This window comes from Lithobates pipiens, unplaced genomic scaffold, assembly GCF_037356315.1.
Source record: "Lithobates pipiens isolate NorthernLeopardFrog02 unplaced genomic scaffold, aLitPip1_a1.2 Scaffold_8, whole genome shotgun sequence".
Taxonomy (NCBI): Eukaryota; Metazoa; Chordata; class Amphibia; order Anura; family Ranidae; genus Lithobates; species Lithobates pipiens.
In genome coordinates, this window is record NW_027507903.1 from 107,350,722 (window position 1) to 107,373,276 (window position 22,555).

Here is a 22,555-nt window from a genome sequence, read left to right on the forward strand (position 1 = left end):
GAAAGTAGGTCGTATATTAATGAAGCCTCAGACCTAAAATGAATTTGGAAAGGGGAAAAAAAAAAAAAAAAAAAACACTGGCAGTAAAAGGGTTAATTATGTTGGAGGCCATGAACGTTCTGTGAACTTGCAATGGAAATGTAATGTAGAGGGGTGGGAGTATCGGGTCAGCTCCGTCTGTAATGGCGGCCTACAGACTATAAGAGAGGAGGCCGGTGCTCCGGGCATGACGTCCATTCCATAATCCGTTCCTAATGCAGAGGCCGGCCTGTCCAGACATCCCCGAGCAGCACGCCGGTGTCCGCGCCTCCTCCACCCCGATAGTAAGGCCTCGGATCACACAAAGCTTCTCGCTCCTCGCGCAGCCAAGCCTCCTGCTGCCGTGGGCGTGGCCTACCATCTCAGCATCAACGTCTGGTCGCGGCGCCCTCCCTATGGGTGTACTCGTCGACCTCTCGCGCGAAAGGGGGCGGAGATCCCGGTCGGCTCAGTGGGCGTGTCTCCGGCCGCGCCGGAAGCGCTGTCCTCCTCTCGGTCCGTGTCTTGCTGCGGCCTTGTGTGTACGGGGAAGCCTGGAGCTGGAGTAGTCGCCTGTGCGAAATCCGCTGTTTTGGGGGGAGGGCGAAGGGATGGGGGGGAGCCTGGGCCCCGTGTGACCCCCACCTCCGGGGAGCTGTTGTGGGATAGGACAAGATGGAGGACACTTAAGGCCAGAGTGCGGGTGAGTGAGAGTCACACGGAATGTTTACGTGCGGAGTCCGGGCATGTATGTGCGGGTGGAGGCTGTGCTGTGTGCGGGGATTCCCTCACCCCCCCCACCACACACACAGATCTCTTCATTGTTGCTGGCCGTCCTCCTGTACACACAGTGTGTGTTGTGTGTGTGTGTGAGGAGATCACGGGGCATGTGTGGGTGAGGGAGGCTCTCAGCCCCTTGTTGTCTTCTGGGAAGGAGCTTTGTTATCACTGAGGGCCCATGCACATCATTGCATTGAAAAACACTTTATTATTATTATAATGTAGAATTTATATCATGCCAAGAGTGTGTGCAGCACTTTACAATGTGAGGGCAGACATTACAGTTACAATACAATTCAATACAGGAGAAATCAGAGGGCCCTGCGCTTTAGGCGATGGTTGTGGCTTTTAACGATTTGCGTTCAAAATTTTCCCAATGGATAAAGTGTTTTGCACGCGTTTTCATCCCTGGTTACTGCGAAAAAAATTGATGTGACTAAAAAAAAAAAACGTTCGCCCTGGTGCAGCTGTGTTTTGGCTGCGGCACGGGTGTATGTGCATTTTATGTGCGTTTTTAATCGCAAATTCATCGACTTTTATTGGGTCATGAGTATTGTGAAAGCGCACTAAAAATGTGCCGTGCATGACTTTTCATGCGCTTTCAGAATACGCACGACCTAATAGTTGATGAAAAATCGCTGCTAAAAAATGCTTTTAAAAAGCCCATAAACCGCACGTAAAGCCACACTGTGGCTAAGCCTTGGTTTACATTGGCACGATTTGACATGTCACATGGCATGCCAAGTCGGCAATTGCCGGATCGGTGCGACAACGCAGCGATTACCCAAAGTAGTTTCTGTACTACTTTTAGCGACTTTGGAGTGCGATTTCCATTGACATCAGCAGACAGATGTCTCTGAAATCTCCCCCGTAGACAGGACTGACCTGCGGGAATGAAATGGTGGGAGTTCAGCTGATCTGATCGCCGCTGTCAGTGTGAACCTGGGCTAAAACACAGTGCACCAGTGTGAACTCAGCCTTCAACATCCATTGACTGTAATGCAAGGTGTATCAATAGGAAGGAAGTGGCTATATTGGACTTTAATGGTACTTTATATCAACTGATGCTAGACAGAGGTAAAATACTTGAAAAGATTTCTTACTAAAATACATGTGCTGATGGACTTTTACAGATTAAAACCAATAGTGATAATTAAAATGGAACATTCAATTCTATAGTCGCATCACATTGTGACAACTAGAACATAGAGACCATTGGTTGCTCTACATGTTTCATGGGTTTACATTAGCCGCTTCTTCAGGAGCTTTATTATACAATTAGAGGGAGATTAAAAGATGATTATCACATAACTATGAAAATGCATATTAATCACAGGATACAGTAAGCAAACATACATTCTTTATATGTAATATAATGGCAGGTGCATTTTTCAAACAGGGCACTAAAGCTGGCTATACACTATACAATTTTCTTGTACATTTACCAAAACCGTAAAATATGAGGTCAAACCTAAACACTTTCAATTTGTATGCAGTCAGGCAGGCCCTTGCACTACGTAGTTGAAGTTAAATCTAAAGGAAATTGAACAACAAAAATTTGTATAATGTGTATTCATCTTAAGGCCAGTTCACAGATAGGCAGTTTGCTTTGATCTGCAGTTTTTTGGTGTGTTATTGTTCACTGTTTCAGGTGCTACGTTTTTTTCCACCTTGAAATCACTCCTGAACTGGACAAAAGGCGTACAGGACCCTTTTTAAAACCGTGGGTACTCCGCACATGTGTGGACCTGCTCCATTGAAAGCTGGTCCGATTCGAATTGGGTGCAGTTAAAACCGCATCAAATTCTCTTATGGTAACCCCAAGCCTGGGGTTCACACTAATGCTGCCGTGATTTGATCTCACGTTTAACGTTATTTTGTAGTGCGTTTTTTATGCTTTAAGTGTTTTCTTTGTTATAGGAGACTGGGTTTTATACACACAACTCATGCACATGCATTTTCATCACTGTCACCTGGCAAGAAATTGACATGCGACTCAAAATGCACCATGCATTTTTGGCACATTCCATGAATTAAAAGGGAAGGTGTGTTTTTGTTGTGTTTTTTTCCATCAGATGCAGCGAGCAAGCAGGGTTTTTGAAAAACGCAGCGTACAGTGGTTAATGGTTAGGCTAGATTTTTTTTATAGTTTTTTTGATGTATTTTCATGTTCCTTTTAAACATTTTTTGTAGGAGACCTGATTTTATATACAAAATGCTACCAAAAATGCATGTACGTGCATTTTACATGTGTTTAAGGTTTGACACCAGTGTGTTGCCGCTTGGGTGCTGTGCGATTGTAACCATGTTTTACATGGGGCCATAGGTGTGCTCCTATTGACATTGATTAGCCTGTCAGGACTTTGATGCGCTCTCATGAAAACGTAGAAGTCAATAGGCGTTAGAGCTTCACGATTTTGGATAAAATGAGAATCACCATGGCACCATGGAAAATAATGTGATTCTGTGCATCTGAAATTACACTGGTGCCAACCAGGCCTAAGGTATTATTATTATACATGATTTATATAGCGCAGCACTTTACATCATGAGGGCAGACAGTACAGTTTCGATACAGGAGGAATTCGAGGGCCCTGCTCATTAGAGCTTACAGTCTAGGAGAGGATTTAAAGGGGGGTCATTTTCATGCTCTTTTTCCCTGCTGGGAAGATGTTTTAGTGCAGCAAAAGTTCACCGGTGTGAACAGGCCCTAAGGTGGCTATGTGATCTGCCTCTCCGGATCCTCTAGTTATGTGTACTTTGTTTATAGATAACATGAATGTTTACAAGGATAACCATCTTTATTAAGCCAATGTTTACATCAGTGCTGTTGCGTGATTACACATTTTTTAGTGCATTTTTGTATCATGCTTTTGTTTTGGCCAATCACTTGCACTATCTGCTTTTGACATCATTGTTGCTAGGAAAAAGACTGCGAAGCACAAAATTGTACCAAAAACACATGTACATGCTTTTCTGTGCGGTCTCATTAAATTGTATGGGGCCAAAAGACATTTTAAAAATCGCAGATGTGAATGGGCACCATAGAAAATAACATTATTTCTATTGTAATGCATGACCAATCGCTCTAGCGTAAGCGGGTCATATAGCTATGGGAGTGTAGAGTTGGGTAAACACTAGTAGAATATGTCTGACATTTTTCATTGGAAGAACGTTCGTTTGTTTTTCGACTCATTACTGGAGTCAAATCAGCATAAATTTTCGGCTGCAGTGACGAGAAAATTTGAAGCAGAACGTTGAAAAACATTTCTCGAATGTACAAATTTCAGATGGTATGTGGGTTTTGTTCTGTAAAATCCATTCAGTCCAAAAACAAATGTTAAAAGCAAACAAAATCTTCAACTACTTTCGAATGGCGTTCTAATTTTTGTACAAAATTCTACTATTGTATACCTAGCTTAATCTTCAGATCTGATAGGATTCCTCTGGAAAGTTTTGTTACCCTGGTGTGTGAGCTTGGTGAATTTAGCCCTCTATACTTCAGATTGAACTTTTGTTTCGTGTTGTCTTCAGTTCAGAATTGTTGTGCCAAGCTATTAGATGTGTTTTCATTACATATTGATAAAGAGTATAGCCAGTTCAGAAGACTTTATTCCTTTGAGAAATTGTTTGCAGCCTCTGAAGCGTTAAGGTCACATTCACTCCTAAGCATTTTGTGAATGTACGCAAAAATGTACTTTTTTGTGCTGGTTTACGAAAGGTGCAAAAAAACGTGCATTGCGCTTTTTTTTTTTTATGTAAATGACATGACATCCCTAGCGCAGAAAAATGCTCGACAATTGTGTTAAAACACACTGTGCTACTTTGGACGTGTATAGGGTAGTCCATTGAAATGAAGAGGCTGCACTATGCATTTAGCGTAAACAACAGAATTTTTAAATGCATTCAAGAAACATTCCGGTGAGACTGGCGCATAAATTGTGCCCAAATCCTAGGACCTGGCCATAAACCAGTGGCAGATTTTTTTTATTTTTGGAACATTTTGTGTGTTTTTTTTTTTTTTTTTTTTTTTTGTTTTCTATAGTACTCCTGCTTATGTGTATACAAATTATTTAATACCAGGAAAACAAAATTTTGGGATTTGTGATAGAGATCAATTGTTTAATATGTATTCCACACACAGGAACACTATTTGGTTGATTTACTAAAATTGAAAAGTACAAAAACTGGTGCAGCTCTGCATAGAAACCAATCAGCTTCCAGGTTTTATTGTCAAAGCTTAATTAAACAAGCTGATGTTAGAAGCTGATTGGCTAACATGCAGATTTTTAGTAAAAAACAATTGCACTTGTTTATTACACTGCTTTTGGAAACTAGGTGTCATTCAGTTGGGGTTTATGTGTACTTTTAAATTTACACATGCTGAACCTGAGATGTTTTATGTTTTTAAGTAGTCCAAGTGGTGTAATAGTTGTTAATGTGGATTAGCTAATCCCAGCCTAAGGTTGTTTGGCTGATAAAACAGACATCTGCATGTTTGTGTAACAATAGCATTTGAGAGTTCTCTGAATGTTAAAATGCATTGCATCCTGGGACGACCCTTACCATCATACAAGACGATTGGCTGTTTTTGTTATGAGGTTTTGAATGATTTTCTTGGCAGAAACATATTGCTGAAGCAATTTTTTTTAGCTGCAGTTAGCACTAATATCGTTGATAACTCAGAGGCTGTCTGGAAAACTAAATGAGAAAGCCCACCAGCTCAGCAGGAAAAGACTGTGGTGTGTAAATCATGTTTTAGGGCCAGTTCACACCATAGAAACGCAGTCCGGATGCGTTCCAGGTGCTTTTCTGCATGCGTGTTTTTGATGCATTCCACTGCTTGCCCCCCCCCCTCTTTTTTTTTTTTTCTTAACTTTAAATAAGGACAATTGTGTTGCAATATGTTTTTGGTACGTTCCAGTGCGTTTTTGATAAGTTTTACAGCAGTGCAGTACAGCCCAGTGCAGAAAAAAATGCAGCATGTTCTACTTTTTTACTGAAACGCACTGGAACTGCAAGCCCTGGTGTGAACTATGCCATTGAAAATCATATAACCTACTTTCCATGTGTTTTTGATGCCGAAAAAAACGCACTGGACTACATGTGGTGTGAACTGGCCCTTACAGTCAGCTGAATGGCCGTGTATTAACAGTTTGTTGTATCGCTATATACCCATATGCATAAACAGGCTTTATAAAGCTGACCATAGATAGAAGGATTTTTCTTTCCTGCAAGAAAATCGATCAATTCCCCCATTAACACAGTGTTGATGGTGGAATCATTCATGCAGTCATTGTGTTCTCCCGGCAGGGGGGAGCTGTCCCCACCTGGAAAAGACAGTGATTACTGCTGGCAGCTGTAATAGCCACTAGCAATAAATGCTTCTAAAATCCAACAGGCTGGTTGTACCCAAGTTGATCGATCTACTTGGGTACATTCAGCCTTGCCCATACTTGATTACATTTTCTGCTGAACAGGCCGATATTTGAATGGTTTATAGCCGGCTTAAGGCACTGTATGGAAGAATTCCTCTGGGAGCTAATTAAATTTGAAACTTGACCTAAGACCAGTGACCGACACCTGATATAACAGAAGATTTGATTGGTTGCAAAGAGAGAAAACAGCTGCTAGATATCTTCTAATGGTTTTTGTATATCTATGCCTGGGAAACTAGTCTGTCTGTTGCAGACGTTTTCAAATTCTACCCTGTTTCCCCTAAAATAAGACCTAGCGTGATTGTCGGTGATGGCTGCAATATAAGCCCTACCCCCCAACTAAGCCCTAGTTAAAGTCCTTGTAGGTCTTATTTTCAAGGTAGGGCTTATTTACGCGGAAACCGGGTAGGGCTTATTTGTGGGGTAGGGCTTATATTGCAGCCAACACAGTCAATCACGCTAGGTCTTATTTTAGGGGAAACAGGGTATTTGCTATATTGCAGGAACCCGATCAAATGCATTTTTCTACTCTGTAAAGTAAGGTACAGCAGTTTTTACCAGAAAGAGCTTAAACCATCTGATCTGTTAGCCCTGTGATAAGGGTAGTGTTACATGTCACCAGTAGAAGCCCATATGCCTTTAATATGGAAGTGTCTGAGTTTTTCATGTAATAGTTGGCTGCTTCCTTACAGCGGAGTTCCACCCAAAAGTGGAACTTCCGCCTTAAGTCCTCCTCCCCGCCTCCTGTTTTGTGAAATGGAGCTTTTGGGGAGGAGGGGGGAGCAGGTGCCCAAATTTGACAGGTACCTGCTCCCACTTCTGTTCTGGTCTCCCAGGTGACTGGAAGCAGAAGCTCTCCCTCTTGAAGTCTTCTGAGACTTATGACCGATCCTAGAAGTCTTCGGGGCCCGTCACAGAACGCAGCGCCGCTCGTGCATGTGTAGTGGACACCCGCCTGTGAAGCTGCAAGCTGTCACAGTCGAGTGCCCATAGTAGAGATGCCGGCGCCGCCGAGGTAGGACATAGGGAGAACATGGCTGCGTGAGTACACCCCTGGACTGTGGGACAGGGGAGTGGCTGTTTATTAAAAGTCAGCAGCTACAATTTTTCCATTTTAAGGTGAACCCTGTAACATGTCACATAAATGCTGCCTGGTGGATGTTAATGTCAGATGAATCTTGGGTGTTACAAAGCTCTTGTCTTCTGCCAATGGCACTGTCCTGCTTACCCTGCCGTTATGAAAGATATTTATGTCTTTGTTAAAGTTTTATCATCAGCGTAAGTGTATATCTGTTTACTTGGTTTTAAATTTTTTGGGGACCTTTTTATTTTACTTTAATTTGTGTTCTTGAATATTCTATTGATTTTTATGGATATGCAGATCACATAGGTCATTCACTGGTGCCCTTCCGCAAATATTAATTTCTTGCAAACTCACAAGGGTCCATTTAAACAGAAATTCAGTAACTCACCACTTGTTTTCAGGCTGTGGGAGGAAAGCAGAGTGCTGGATAAAACATGCAGGTATTGAAAATGACGAGAGTAGCTGATGGTGTGCCAACATCCCTATATATATATATATATATATATATATATATATATATATATATATATATAATATTATACAAATTGAGAGAACCATCATAGTGGGACTTTTTAGGCACCACGTCAAAGAGTACATTAGCAGAAAGAAAAGATTGGGTAGGTTATTGAAAGTTTGCATATTCTTTATTGTTGTATAACAATTACAAAAAAACGACAATACATAAAAAATAGTTGGCTGCTAGGACTAGATACAGTATATTGGCAAAAAATTCGCCCAACAAAGAATGATGATGGAAAACGCCCAACATGTTTCGAAAATGAATTTTCCTTTTCAGGAGTGCATGAACATGAACAAAAGGGAACAATGTGCTTTCTTTTGAGATGGTAAGGAAATACCCAGTTTTAAAATAAGATGCAAGTTGTCAACTGAGTGTCACCAGGGGGCGCAAGGGGTCAGTGCCAGAGCAGTGATCCAAAGGGGTCAGATGGTTTCAGTATAAAAGTAAATATCATATGTGCAACATCTGCAATGTCCACCCACGCACAGCCAGCCATACTTGGGGATGCTTCAATTATTGGGTCACCGAAAGATAATATTATATCATATGACATATGGATTTCTTGCATTATCTGGATGCGGTTTCCATATAGTCAGACATCATGCAGTTATCGTGATGCATTTGTCCATAAGGGTATGGATCCACATTTTATAGGCAGACCCCACTCCACTGACTTGTCTTTCTCAGGGTCATATCTCCAAAGATTGGAGCCTTAGATTGCATCCGTGTATTGTGGCTGTCTGAGCAGCATATTTTTAATATGTATTGTCAGTCTTTTGTAAATTTTGTGTAACCCTAAAGAATCTGTAAACCTTCAATAACCTTCCAGTCTTTTCTTTCTATTAATGTACTCTTTGACTTGGTGCCTAAAAAAAGTCCCACTATGAGGGTTCTCGCCATTTGTAAACATGCAGGTATTGTAAAAATTGTAGCCATAACAGCATGTGGCAAGATAACTGTGCTATCCATGTTAAAGCAGACCTTGCAGTAAAAATACAAGGTTTACTTAATACTTTGGGGTATCCTCCCCAACATAAAAAAATAAACCAGTAGAAAAAGGTTATTGAAAAAAACAAAACAAAAAAAAACCATCCCTCCGCTCCCTCCTAGTACCCAGGTGAAGGTAGAATCGCCATTCTTCTGGCAAGATTCTAGGGAAGGCTAACTATCCCACACCCTTTTTTTTTTTTCTAAAGATGCTATTTATGGGGGAGGAACCCTGATAAATTGAACAGAGCGCAAAGTTGTTTTTATGTGCTAGTTTGATATCCTTATTTTTATTTTATTTTTGCCGGTTCCTAAGAGGTAGCAGTTTAATGTGAAGCCATAGCAGTCTAAGAAAGGGTTCAAGATTTAAGCTAAATTTAAATTGCTCGAATCTTGCTTAATCGGCCAAAATTCAAGCTGTGGATGGCCCTGTCTACACTTCCCGGCTCGACAAACTGCAAATGCCAAATTGCCAAATTAGTGACTGCCTTTAGTCAGATGCAGTGACTGTTTGGGTTTTCAGACAGCTTGTTTGCTGCGTCTGTCTGAATGTGAAAGTTGACAGGGAGACGACTCTTGTTTAGCATGGATGGGGAGGGGGGAGGGTTCCTGCACACTGGACAAGAGAAATGTTTATGGCTAGCACAAGACCTCGTTCACACGGGGGATATCGGTGTGGCCGTTTGCACCCGCACGGGAATACATAGATGTCCGTGCGGGCAGTCCCATTGATGTCTGCTGGGATGCATCCATTGCACGGACACAGCTGCTGCTCCCAATTTGACATCCATGTGGGCGATCGTGCCTTTTCCCAAATTCTGCCAGTTTGAGTGTGCACAGTCCTGCGCTGGTAAATACTAGCCCTGCACAGATGTACAGTTTTAGTACACCTGGTATAAACAAGGCCTTAGATACCCTTACTTAGTGCACTAAAACTTTCATATTTATTTTTTAGTCTAATATAATTCTTTAATGAGATGCTTTAATATGATGAAGTTTCGTTGTGTCACAACGAACAATTGAATGATAGGTTTTTCTTAAATTGAGGCGTTGCTAATTTTAATTTGCCTCACTGAATATGATATGATTGGTAGGAAAAGGCTGAACATGCAAATTACATGAATGTTTATTTTAATAATCCCATTCTGTTTGACTTGTACATACAGTGCCTTGCGAAATTATTCGACCCCCTTGAACTTTTCAACCTTTTGCCACATTTCAGGCTTCAAACATAAAGATATAAAATTTTAATTTTTTGTGAAGAATCACCAACAAGTGGGACACAATTGTGAAGTGGAACGAAATCTATTGGATAATTTAAACTTTTTTAGCAAATAAAAAACTGAAAAGTGGTGCGTGCAGAATTATTCGGCCCCTTTACTTTCAGTGCAGCAAACTCACTCCAGAAGTTCAGCGAGGATCTCTGAATGATCCAGTGTTGTCCTAAATGACTTATGGTGATAAATTGAATCCACCTGTGTGTAATCAAGTCTCTGTATAAATGCACCTGCTCTGTGATAGTCTCAGGGTTCTGTTGAAAGCGCAGAGAGCATCATAAAGACCAAGGAACACACCAGGCAGGTCCGTAATACTGTTGTGGAGAAGTTTAAAGCCGGATTTGGATACAAAAAGATTTCCCAGGCTTTAAACATCCCAAGGAGCACTGTGCAAGCGATCATTTTGAAATGGAAGGAGTATCAGACCACTGCAAATCTACCAAGACCTGGCCGTCCCTCTAAATTTTCAGCTCAGACAAGGAGAAGACTGATCAGAGATGCAGCCAAGAGGCCCATGATCACTCTGGATGAACTGCAGAGAACTACAGCTGAGGTAGGAGAGTCTGTCCATAGGACAACAATCAGTCGTACACTGCACAAATCTGGCCTTTATGGAAGAGTGGCAAGAAGAAAGCCATTTCTCAAAGATATACATAAAAAGTCTCGTCTAAAGTTTGCCACAAGCCACCTGGGAGACACACCAAACATGTGGAAGAAGGTGCTCTGGTCAGATGAAACCAAAATCTAACTTTTTGCCCACAATGCAAAACGATATGTTTGGCGTAAAAGCAACACAGCTCATCACCCTAAACACACCACCACCACCACTGTCAAACATGGTGGTGGCAGCATCATGGTTTGGGCCTGCTTTTCTTCAGCAGGGACAGGGAGGATGGTTAAAATTGAGGGGAAGATGGATGCAGCCAAATACAGGACCATTCTGGATGAAAACCTGTTGGAGTCTGCAAAAGACCTGAAACTGGGATGGAGATTTATCTTCCAACAAGACAATGATCCCAAACATACAGCAAAATCTACAAAGGAATGGTTCACAATTAAACGTATCCAGGTGTTCGAATGGCCAAGTCAAAGTCCAGACCTGAATCCAATCGAGAATCTGTGGAAAGACCTGAAAACTGCTGTTCACAAACGCTCTCCATCCAACCTCACTGAGCTCGAGCTGTTTTGCAAGGAAGAATGGGCAAGAATTTCAGTCTCTCGATGTGCAAAACTGATAGACTTACCCCAAGCGACTTGCAGCTGTAATCGCAGCAAAAGGTGGCTCTACAAAGTATTAACGCAAGGGGGCCGAATAATTTTGCACACCCCACTTTTCATTTTTTTATTAGCTAAAAAAGTTTCAAAAATCCAATAGATTTCGTTCCACTTCACAATTGTGTCCCACTTGTTGGTGATTCTTCACAAAAAATTAAAATTTTATATCTTTATGTTTGAAGCCTGAAATGTGGCAAAAGGTTGAAAAGTTCAAGGGGGCCGAATACTTTCGCAAGGCACTGTATGTATCTTTCTCAGTTTTCGTTATACAATGCCTTTAACATTTCCAGTTTTTTTAAAAGGTCTAGCATATTGATCACGTTACTATTATGCTGAGGTCTCCAAGGGTTCATGTACATATAGCTACCACACTAAATACAATATGTACACATTGTTACTATATGCAAGATGCTTCTCTTTACAAGTGTGTGTGTGTAACATGCAGTCCAGTGTGTATGTGATTGATTGTTTGTTTTGTTTTTTTCTCAGTTTCAGAAGCACTAAGTGAGTGTGTAATTTGGAGTTCATATGGATAAGTAAACTTCTCTAGGGTGCATTCATACGGATGCTCAGCCCTGTACAGAGCTGTTTGTTTATTTTTATGTACTAACATTAAGCTACAGCTGTACAGAAGACACACACCCGACAGGTTCATGGACTGATACGGGTTCATGCACCTGTCAAACTTGGCTTTGGGGCTGAATTGATACAGCCAGTCTGTGTCCACTAACTTATATGTTGCAGCACTAGTACAGAATAATAAACAAGTGGCTGAGCAATAGTGTGAATAAGCTCTTATTTATACAATCGAACCCTCTTATGGAAAGGGAGCAATCTAAAGTTTATCGATTTTAGATGCAAACACTTCGTATCAGTTGTTTAAAGTGTTTGTAAACCCTCACATATACTCAATGAAGTGGGCAGCCTCAGATGATGCACATAGATGAAACAAAGCCTCTAACATTGGCCTTACTTTTTTATCTGCAGTCTTCTCTACCCTACACCCACTTAAAATGGCAGAAAAGTGTTAAAATCTTTCTTCATCTGTCAGGAGCACAGAGCAGAGGAGGGGTTGGAGAGGTAACAGTGCGTGTGGGAGCTGATTGGAGGAAAGGCAACCCCCCCCCTCAGTGTTCTGAATAGACTAGATTTGTTCTGAGCTCCCCCTCCATCCAAATTTATCTCATGTTTTCGGGAAAACTTCTAAGAAGTGACTCATGCGGATAACAGAGGAAAGAAGCACCAGAGAGAAATGACACTTAGAGCTTTGGAGAGAGAGAAGTAAACACTACAGATAAAGGCTTTAAGCCTTGTACACACGGGTCTAATATCAGCTGGTTGTGGTTGGTTCAACAGAAATCTGCCCATGTTCGGACTGTGTGTATGGCAGCCTGTCTGACAGAAGCCAGATGAACGATTGGTTTCTGTATAATGGGCATGCCAGAAAAAACATCTGATTGGCATTCAATCAGCGCTCACGGCTAATGACCGGTGTGTTCTGATGGGGTGGGTGGGCAGTCCCCCTGTCAGAACACAATAGCGTGCGGAGAGATCTCTGTACTAACATCACATAGTACAGAGACCTCCTCGTGAGCTCCACAATTTTGTATGTTTCCAGGCATTAGTAATTGCCAGAATATTTATAGTGATTATCAAATCAGTTGCATACCTAGCACTGGATACTGTACATGTATAATATGGCAATAATTACTATTAAGCTGGTCACTGATGTTTTGAATCTCTGGCAGTTAAACAGGGACCGCCAGAGATTTGATCCTTGTATGGGCAAGACTAATTGTGCCCAAGCTGATCCATCGATGGATTTGGGTACAACCAACATGTCAAATTTCTAGCATGTGATTGTCAGTGGCTATAGTTCCTAGCAATAATCAGTGTTCTCCCTGCAGGGGCGGCTACCCCTCCCCCCCTGTATGGGCAAGACTAATTGTGCCCAAGCTGATCCATCGATGGATTTGGGTACAACCAACATGTCAAATTTCTAGCATGTGATTGTCAGTGGCTATAGTTCCTAGCAATAATCAGTGTTCTCCCTGCAGGGGCGGCTACCCCTCCCCCCCTGACTGTGTTGATGGGGGAATAGAGCGATTTTCTTTTCTGCAACCCGTGGTTGTAGGAAAGAAAATTTCATCATCTATGGCTTTCATTATCCTTTTTCACCCTCCTAAGATCTACAGTGTGTTTTTGTTGAACATGGATGTAAGAATAACCATGGACACTTTTTTGGAAAGATTTGACTAATAATTTTTGAATCTTCACAGAATTTTCAATGAACACAAAAAAAGTCAGCATTCTAGGTGCATTACTGAATATTGATTGAAAAAGTTGGCATCTATGCTTTTCCAAAATGATTGAAGTTGGAAATCCACATTCTGCACACAATCTTTTTTTCCAAGTTATTTTAGAACTAGCAGTTGTTTAACACACATTGCTGCAAATCAACAAAAAGATTGAGCAATTACCCTAAATCCATGAGTCGCGTATAATGGTCACAATATGTTCTCTATATTCTTTTACTTACTTAAAAATTATTCCTTTAAAAATTAATTGAATTCACATCTTCTGAGAAAGAAATGAGTTAGTCTATAGCCAGTACCTGCCTTGAATGTAATCAGCCATCTCATTTCATATGTTTATATATTCACTTATATAGATTTTTTTTTTTTTCTCTGGACTAAACTTAAAATGAGGGAAAAAAGTATTTGATCCCCTGCTGATTTTGTATTTGTCCACTGACAAAGAAATGATCAGCCTATAATTTTAATAGTATGTTTATTTTAACAGTGACAGAATAACAACAAAAATATCCAGAAAAATGTATTTCAAAAAAGTTCTAAAATGATTTGCATTTTAATGATGGCTATTTCAATTTGATCCCCTATTAATCAGCAAGATTTCTGGCTCCCAGGCTCTTTTATACAAGTTAAGGTAATGCTCCTAATCTCAGCTTGTTACCTGTATAAAAGACACATGTCCACAGAAGCAATCAATCATATTCTAATCTCTCCACCATGGCCAAGACCAAAGAGCTGTCCAAGAATGTCAAGGAAAACATTGTAGACCTATACAAGGCTAGAATTGGCTACCAGACCATTGCCAAGGAGCTTGGTGAGATTATTCACAAATGGAAGAAACATAAAATAACTGTCAGTCTGCCTCGGTCTGGGGCTCCATGCAGGATCTCTCCTAATGGAGTTTCAGTGATCACGAGAATGGTGAGGAATCTGCTCAGAACCACACTGGAGAATCTTGTCAATGATCTCAAGGCGGCTGGGACCACAGTCACCAAGAAAACAATTGGTAACACACTACCCATTGAAGGACTGAAATGCTGCAGTGCCTACAAGGTCCCCTTGCTCAAGAAAGCACATGTACAGGCCAGTCTGAGGTTTGCTAATGAACATCTGAATGATTCAGAAGAGAACTGGGTGAAAGTGTTTTGGTCAGATAAGACCATAAGGTTGATCATATTCGGCATCAACTCAACTTGCTGTGTTTGGAGCAGCTGGAATGCTGCCTATGACCCCAAGAACACCAGCAATATGCTTTGAGGGGGTGTTTTTCTGCTAAGGGGACAGGACAACTTCACTGCATCAAAGGGACGGTGGATAGGGCCATGTACCGCCAAATCTTGGGAGAGAACCTCCTTCCCTCAGCCAGGGCATTAAAAGTGGGTAATGGATGGGTATTCCAGCATATGACAATGGCGGCTGGTGTTGTGTGTGGGCCCAAGCCCACCCATTTTTTGAAGCCCATTAGAACATCTGGCTCTAATCACGTGCTTGAAAGAAAAAGAAAAAAATTATTGGAATCCATGCGTCCGGCGCCCTGCATGTAGATTAGGGGGCTGGACGCATAGGGAGGGGGCCCAAGGCAACAAAGGAGTGGCTCAAGAAGAAGCACATTAAGGTCCTGGAGTGGCCTAGCCAGTCTCCAAACCTTAATCCCATAGAAAATATGTGGAGGAGCTGAAGGTTCAAGTTACCAAATATCAGCCTGGAAACCTTAATGACTTGGAGATGATCTGCAAAGAGGAGCGGGACAAAATCCCTCCTGAGATATGTGCAAACCTGGTGACCAACTAAAAGAAACGTCTGACCTCTGATTGCCACCAAGTACTAAGTCATGTTTTACAAAGGGGTCAAATACTTATTTCACTCATTTAAAATGCAAATCAATTTATAACTTTTTTTTTTTTTTTTTAACTCATTGTTAAAATTAACCTATAATTAAAATTCTGATCATTTCTTTTGTCAGTAGACAAATGCACAAAATCAGCAGAGGATCAAATACTTTTTCCCCTCACTGTAATTCATTTCCTTGCATGTGGAAAATGTCCCTTATGTTGCATTGATCAAGGGCCATAGCATCTCTCAGTAGAGCCACTCACTCACTAGCTCTAGGATTAGACATGGGAACCCCCTCCATCCCCCACTCCGATTGTCTAGGCTCTCCTCTCTTTCATCCATAGCATCTGCAGTAGTAGATTGGGTTACAACAATAATACTGCTATCAAAGAGGCTGCAGCTGCCCCAGCCCCCTCACTCCACCCGGTTTCCCTTCTTGTATTGCTTCCATTCTTCATGCTCCCCTATTCTCCCTCTTCCCTTTTCTTCCATTCACATCCCTCTCCCTGTTTTCCTAGTAACCAATTCTCCATATCGCACCTCCCCCTTCGTTTTTTCCCCCATACTCTTCTCTGCTCCAGTAAACTGCTCTCCATACCTCAGCACACTGTAACCTATATTTATATAAGAAAGCTGGTAATGTTCTTGGAGTGGGTGATTCAAGGACAGCGGAGAGGTGCAGCACATCTTGACACATGCCAGGAGCCTTTGTGTGCATCAGGCTTGGGCATAAGGAAAAAGGACAGTCTTTTGTTCTATATCTGGTGGGTTCATTGTGCCCACTGTTAACTTTAGATTCCCAGATTTTACCTCTTGGGTGTGCAAATACTGTACATTTGGCCCTGACCTATAAAGTACTCTAAAATGTACGTATGAAAGTGAATCTTGGTTCACATATTCACTGTGCTCTACTATTTTTAGCAATAAAGCCCTTGCTTTGATTGTAAACATGCCCGAACATATGCCTTTCTTGCGCTGTGTTCCTTTAGGATTTTTTTTCCATCACTGCATGTTCTGGTTTTAAATAATACAACTTGGAAGTGAGTGAAGTGGGCATGCATCAACGGCATCAAAATCATAAATTAGGCTGCTAATAAACCGGTCGCTGTGAAAATAATACGGTTACATGATTTGTATTTTTTGCAGGCCCTGTGGTTTTCCTTATCAACTTGGGTGATCTGTGGCTATAACGTGCGCATGATGATGATTTTGTTGCTTTTTCTATGGGCTGAAGTAAGTTAATATGGAACATCACCCAAAAGGGGAAGTTGTGCTTTTCCTATCCCCCCCCCCCCCCCCCCCGCCCCCTCAAACTTTTATTTCACATGTGCAAAATAAAAAAAAATTCTGTTGGGATCGACAAAATCTTCCCCCAAATCTTTTTTTTATTTTATTTATTTTTGTTTTTTTTAGACTTTAGCATGATAATTTTTGCCATTATCTTGATCCTCCACTAAAAAACAACCCAAATACAATTCTTCTACTCCTGACGTGCATGGAGGATGCTACGTTTGTGTTTGTGGATTGTACCCATAGTCATGCCGAGAGACAATAGTGTGCATTTTGCCTTCAGAGAGGTTGATTAATCAAATCTAATTACGATTGGCTGCCACAGTGATCATGTAATTTGGGGTCCATCCTACCAGCTTCCAATCATCACTCTGTGACCATGGAATGACTGACAACACGAATATAGTGCTGGGGGCACATATTTGAGCAGTGATGCATATATGCGGAGGCATGAAGTAAGACCCACCTTCTGGCTTCCACATACAGTGCGTTCATAAAGTAATCAAACCCCTTCACTTTTTTCAGTGTTATGTTGTATGTAGCCTCATACTACAGTTGATTAAATTCATTTTTTTTTTTGTCATGCATCTACACTCAGTACCTCATAATGACGAAGTGAAAAGCGAATTTTAGAAATGTCTATGAATTTATTAAAAAAATGTATTAATGAAAACTGAAATCACATGTACTTAAGTATCCCTTTACTCAGTACTTTGTTGAAGCTCCTTTGACAGCAATTACAGCCTTGAGTCTTTTGGGTATAACACCACAAGATTTGCACACCTGCCATTCTTCTTTGCAAATCCTCTCAAGCTCAGTCAGGTTGAATGTGGACTGATGGACAGCCATTTTCAGGTCTCTCCAGAGATGTTCAATAGGGTTCAAGCCAGTGCTCTGGCTGGGCCCCTCAAGGACATTATTCAGAGTTTTTCCTAACCCCCCCCCCATCGGGCTGCATGATGGGCACTGGCGAGGCACAGGCAGGCTGCAAATGATGGGCACTGGTAGGCTGCTGGGCACTGGCAGGCTGCATTCAAAGGAACCTGGTAAGGCTGCATGGATCTCCTGTAACCATGTCTGCAGTCTCTGGCCGTCACCATCTTCATTTATTTATTTTTCTTCCTTCTTCTTTGGAGTGGTGAGCTCACCCCTCTTTCCCATCGAAATCAATGGGGCAGCACTGTTATACCGCCGGCATTGCGGCGGTGTTTTGCAGGCCGCTAGTGGGGGTTAAAACAGCCCCGCTAATGGCTGAATAGCGCTGCTAAAATTATGATAAAGAGCCGCTAAAAATAGAGCTGCTGTACAGCTGACGCCCGGGGCGGCACAATGTGAAAGGGGTCTTGTGCCCCTTTCCAAATCATGTCCAATCAATTTATTTTTCCGCAGGGGGACTCCATTCAAGGTGTAGAGGCATCTAAGCAACAATCCAGAGAAATAGGGAGGTACATGAGCTAAAACATGGTGCGGGGTCCGGATACATATTCCAATGAGATTTTTTTCAGTTTTTCCTTGTTCAAACATTCGCAAAAATTTCTAAAATTCTGTTTTCACTTTGTCATTAGGAGGTACCGAGTGTAGCTTAATGAGGAAAAAAAATGAATTTAACAAGTGTAATATCGGGCTGCAACATAACAAAATTGAAAAAGATGAAGTGGATCTAAATAATTTATAAATGCAATGTACATGAGTATTGATGGCAGGAAGGAATTACTCAATGATTGCATATATAAATGGTGCAGCGCTATTCTCATATAATCCACTCCACTGTACGTAAAATGTATCACACTTGGGCTCGATTCACACTTTAACCGGCTGTGGATCGCACAGGAATGATGGGCGTCTCCGCTTCAGGGATGAATCGGGGCCGGATCTTTGCCTGAATTCGGCCCTGAAACTGAGCCAAAGACGCACAGCATTTCTGTGCGCTCCGCAGCTGCCCCGGAGATAGGTGAACCGGCTCCATAGAGAGCTGGTCACATTCTTCTGCTATGTGAATCGAATGCCAAGAAACCCCCGCATCCAATTCGCATAGGTGTGAACCCAACCTAAATTAATCTGACTTGATGAAATAAAAATTGCAAAGTACAATAAAATAAAAGAGGGAGAGAGGAGGAGCCCAGCCCTGAAGCGTTAGGTGAGTACTAAGGCTGCATTCACACCTGAGCATTTTGAAGCTCCAAACGCTGGAGGGAGGGGGAATAAAAGATCATTGATCATCTATTGAAATGGTTTACATCTCCACTCCAAACCGCCTGAAGCTCAAAGTTCTGGAGTTTTTTTTGTCGCTCAAATCGTGCAAATTTTGGTATTTTTGGCGCATTTTTATTCCCAAAGGAATGACTGGAACGGCACCATTCGTCTATTTTTGTGCCTATTTGCACATTTTGTCTTGTATTTTTATTTTATTTTTAATTTTTTTTATTTTTTTTCTGCTCAAATGGAAAATGCAAAAACTTTTAAATAGTAAAGTAGTATATGAATAAATGTAAAATAAATCCCACAAATAACTATAATTCATAAATAAGTAAAATAAGTTAATAATATGTAGTAATACATTAATAATCTCTAACCTTGAAAAAAAAGATTTATTAATACTACAAAATAAAATAAATAACAAAACTCGAGCAAAAAAATACTATAATAATTTATTTTGTGTTAGGTGTTTAGTTATATTATTTATTATTATTATTATTATTATTATTATTTTAAGGGTAAGGATTAAAGTTAAGGGTTAATTTATTTATTGTTAGTATTCATTTATTGAATTTATTTTTTATTTATTTTACATTTATTAACCGCTTGCTGCCTGCCATAAAGCAGAATGACGTCGGCAAAGTGGTTTCAATATCCTGACTGGGCGTCGCAGCGATCGTTGTTGCGGGGTATCAGTCTGACACCCCGCAACACCGATCTAGGTAACGAGTCTCTGACCACACTACAATTTGAAAAAAAAAAATCATATTAAAACTGCAAATTAAAAGCTGTTCCCCAGAAGTGTAGGGCATTCCTATACTGTGAATAGTTTATATATGAGGGGGTGCAAGAATTGTGTGGATATTCAGTTGGTAAACTATTATCACATATACAGTATCTCACAAAAGTGAGTACACCCCTCACATTTTTGTAAATATTTTCTTCTATCTTTAATGTGACAACATTGAATAAATTACACTTTGCCACAATGTAAATTAGTGTGCAGCTTGTATAACAGTGTAAATTTGCTGTCCCCTCAAAATAACTCAAATCACAGACATTTATTTCTAAACCGCTGGCAACAAAAGTGAGTACACCCCTAAGGGAAAATGTCCATATTGGGCCCTAGGTGTCAATATTTTGTGTGGCTGCTATTTTTTTTCCAGCACTGTCTTAACACTTTTGGGCATGGAGTTAACCAGCGCTTCACAGGTTGCCACTGGAATCCTCTTCCACTCCTCCATGACGACATTGTGGAGCTGGTTGGATGTTGGAGACCTTGCACTTCTCCACTTTCCGTTTGAGGATGCCCCACAGATGCTCAATAGGGTTTAGGTCTGGAGACCTACTTGGCCAGTCCATCACCTTTTACGCTCAACTTCTTTAGCAAGGCAGTGTTCGTCTTGGAGGTGTGTTTGGGGTCATTATCATGTTGGAATACTGCCCTGCAGCCCAGCCTTTGAAGGGAGGGGATCATGCTCTGCTTCAGTATGTCACAGTACATGTTGGCATCATTCATGGTTCCCTCAATAAACTATAGCTCCCCAGTGCTAGCAGCACTCATGCAGCCACAGACCATGACGCTCCCCCACCATTCTTGGCTGTAGGCAAGACACACTTGTCATTGTACTCCTCACCTGGTTGCCACTACACACGCTTGATACCATCTGAACCAAATAATTATATCTTGGTCTCATCAGACAACAGGACATGGTTCCAGTAATCCATGTCCTTAGTCTGCTTGTCTTCAGCAAACTGTTTTCGGGCTTTCTTGTGAATCATCTTTAGAAGAGGCTTCCTTCTGGGATGACAGCTAGGCAGGCCAATTTAATGCAGTGTGTGGTGTATGGTCTGAGCACTGACAGGCTGACCCCCCCCCCCCCACCCTTCCAACCTCTGCAGCAATGCTGGCAGCACTCATACGTCTATTTCCCAAAGATGACCTCTGCATGTGACGCTGAGCATGTGCACCCAACTTTTTTGGTCGACCATGGTGAGGCCTGTTCTGAGTGGAACTTGTCCTGTTAAACTGCTGTATGGCCTTGGTCATCATGCTGCAGCTCAGTTTTAAGGTCTTGGCAAACTTCTTATAGCCTAGCCCATCTTTATGTAGAGCAACTATTCTTTTTTTTTCAATCCTGAAGTGTTCTTTGCCATGAGGTGCCATGTGGAACTTCCAGTGAGACCAGTATGAGAGTGATGACACCAAATTTATCACACCTGCTCCCCATTCACATCCGAGACCTTGTAACACTAGCGAGTTGCATGACATCGGGGAGGAAAAATGGCTAAGTGGGCCCAATTTGGACATTTTCACTCCATGTAGGGGCAGTCTGATTGTACAATCTATCGATCAACTTGGGTACATCCAGCCTGTGGGATGTTTTGCATATAATTACTGCCGGAGGTTGTAGCCACTAGCATTAATCCTTTTCATTGTGTTCTGCCAGCCAGGAAGGCCCTCTGCTCCCCTCCAATGGCAGAACGTCAAGCTGGGGGAATTGAGCTATTTTTTTTTCTTTCCTACCACCATGGGGTATACTCCCTTTTGTTGCCAACGGTTTAGACATTAATGGCTATGCAGTATGCAGCGTGTTGAGTTATTTTGTGGGAACAGCAAATTTACACTGTTAAACAAGCTGTAAACTCACTACTTTACATTGTAGCAAAGTGTAATTTCTTCAGAGTTCGCACATGAAAAGATATAAAATATTTGCAAAAATGTGAGGGGTGTACTCAATTTTTTGAGGTACTGTATCTGAACCCATCCAGGAAATATATTCAGGCCTGGTTCACACCTATGCATTTTTTTTGTGTGTTTTCAGTTTTTGCAGAAACAAACTATAGTCCATTTAACATGGATTCCTGGTGGTAGGATGCACATCTATGCATTTTATGGAAAGGGCCAGGGACTTCTTTCTGGTTCCATAGACTTTAATGGATCAAAAAACGTGTATTGAAAAACACAATATGCACCTGGAGTATGCAACCTGCATAGTTGTGAACCATGGCTAAGTTCTTACTTTAGCTTGCAGAGTTTGGGGATTGGCTGCTTTCTCCTGTAAGGAACCATCCTTGGTGCTCCACTGTGACAAGGTGGTTCTACAGCTTCAGCTGTCGTGTGGTTTCCTTATTACATCTCGGGCAGGACGTTGTGTTGCTGTCTTTCTGTTCTAAGCTGCAGATGTCGGGGGAATCATAAGTGCACACACTTATGATATGGTTCCTGCTATCAGGTGTTACATGAAGTCAACTGCTGCTTTTTGTCAGTCAGATTCCCTCTTTATGCTTCCTGAGGGCCAAAGGAAGGGTGACACAACTTGAAGATTTACCATTTCTCTATGGATCTGTCGGCTAATTTTTCTGGGGTCTAAATGTCGAAGCTCCACAGCATCAGCGATGGCTATTTATACTAGGAGTGTGGGTATTATCAGGGATATTAGGTGTGGGCTTCAGTAGCTTAAGTATACTTTTATGTTGTTTTACAAAGTGGATGTTAAGCCAGACTACAGGGATTAAAGTTTGGCTGGTTCAGCAGGGTCTAG

The 22,555-nt window shown here is 41.5% G+C and overlaps 1 protein-coding gene across 4 annotated transcripts in view; it reads left to right on the top strand.

Annotated features, from left to right (window-relative positions):
- The first annotated feature begins 470 nt into the window (after positions 1 to 470).
- ZNF609 (zinc finger protein 609) overlaps positions 471 to 22,555 on the top strand; it is a 183,859-nt gene continuing 161,774 nt past the window's right edge. For 3 of the 4 annotated variants that reach the window (XM_077472282.1, XM_077472285.1, XM_077472284.1), the window contains exon 1: positions 471 to 721. The gene's annotated coding sequence lies outside the window, so the exon portion shown is untranslated. Of the gene's footprint in view, positions 722 to 16,670; positions 16,758 to 22,555 lie in introns of all 4 variants that reach the window. The other variant, XM_077472283.1, reaches the window with a different exon arrangement.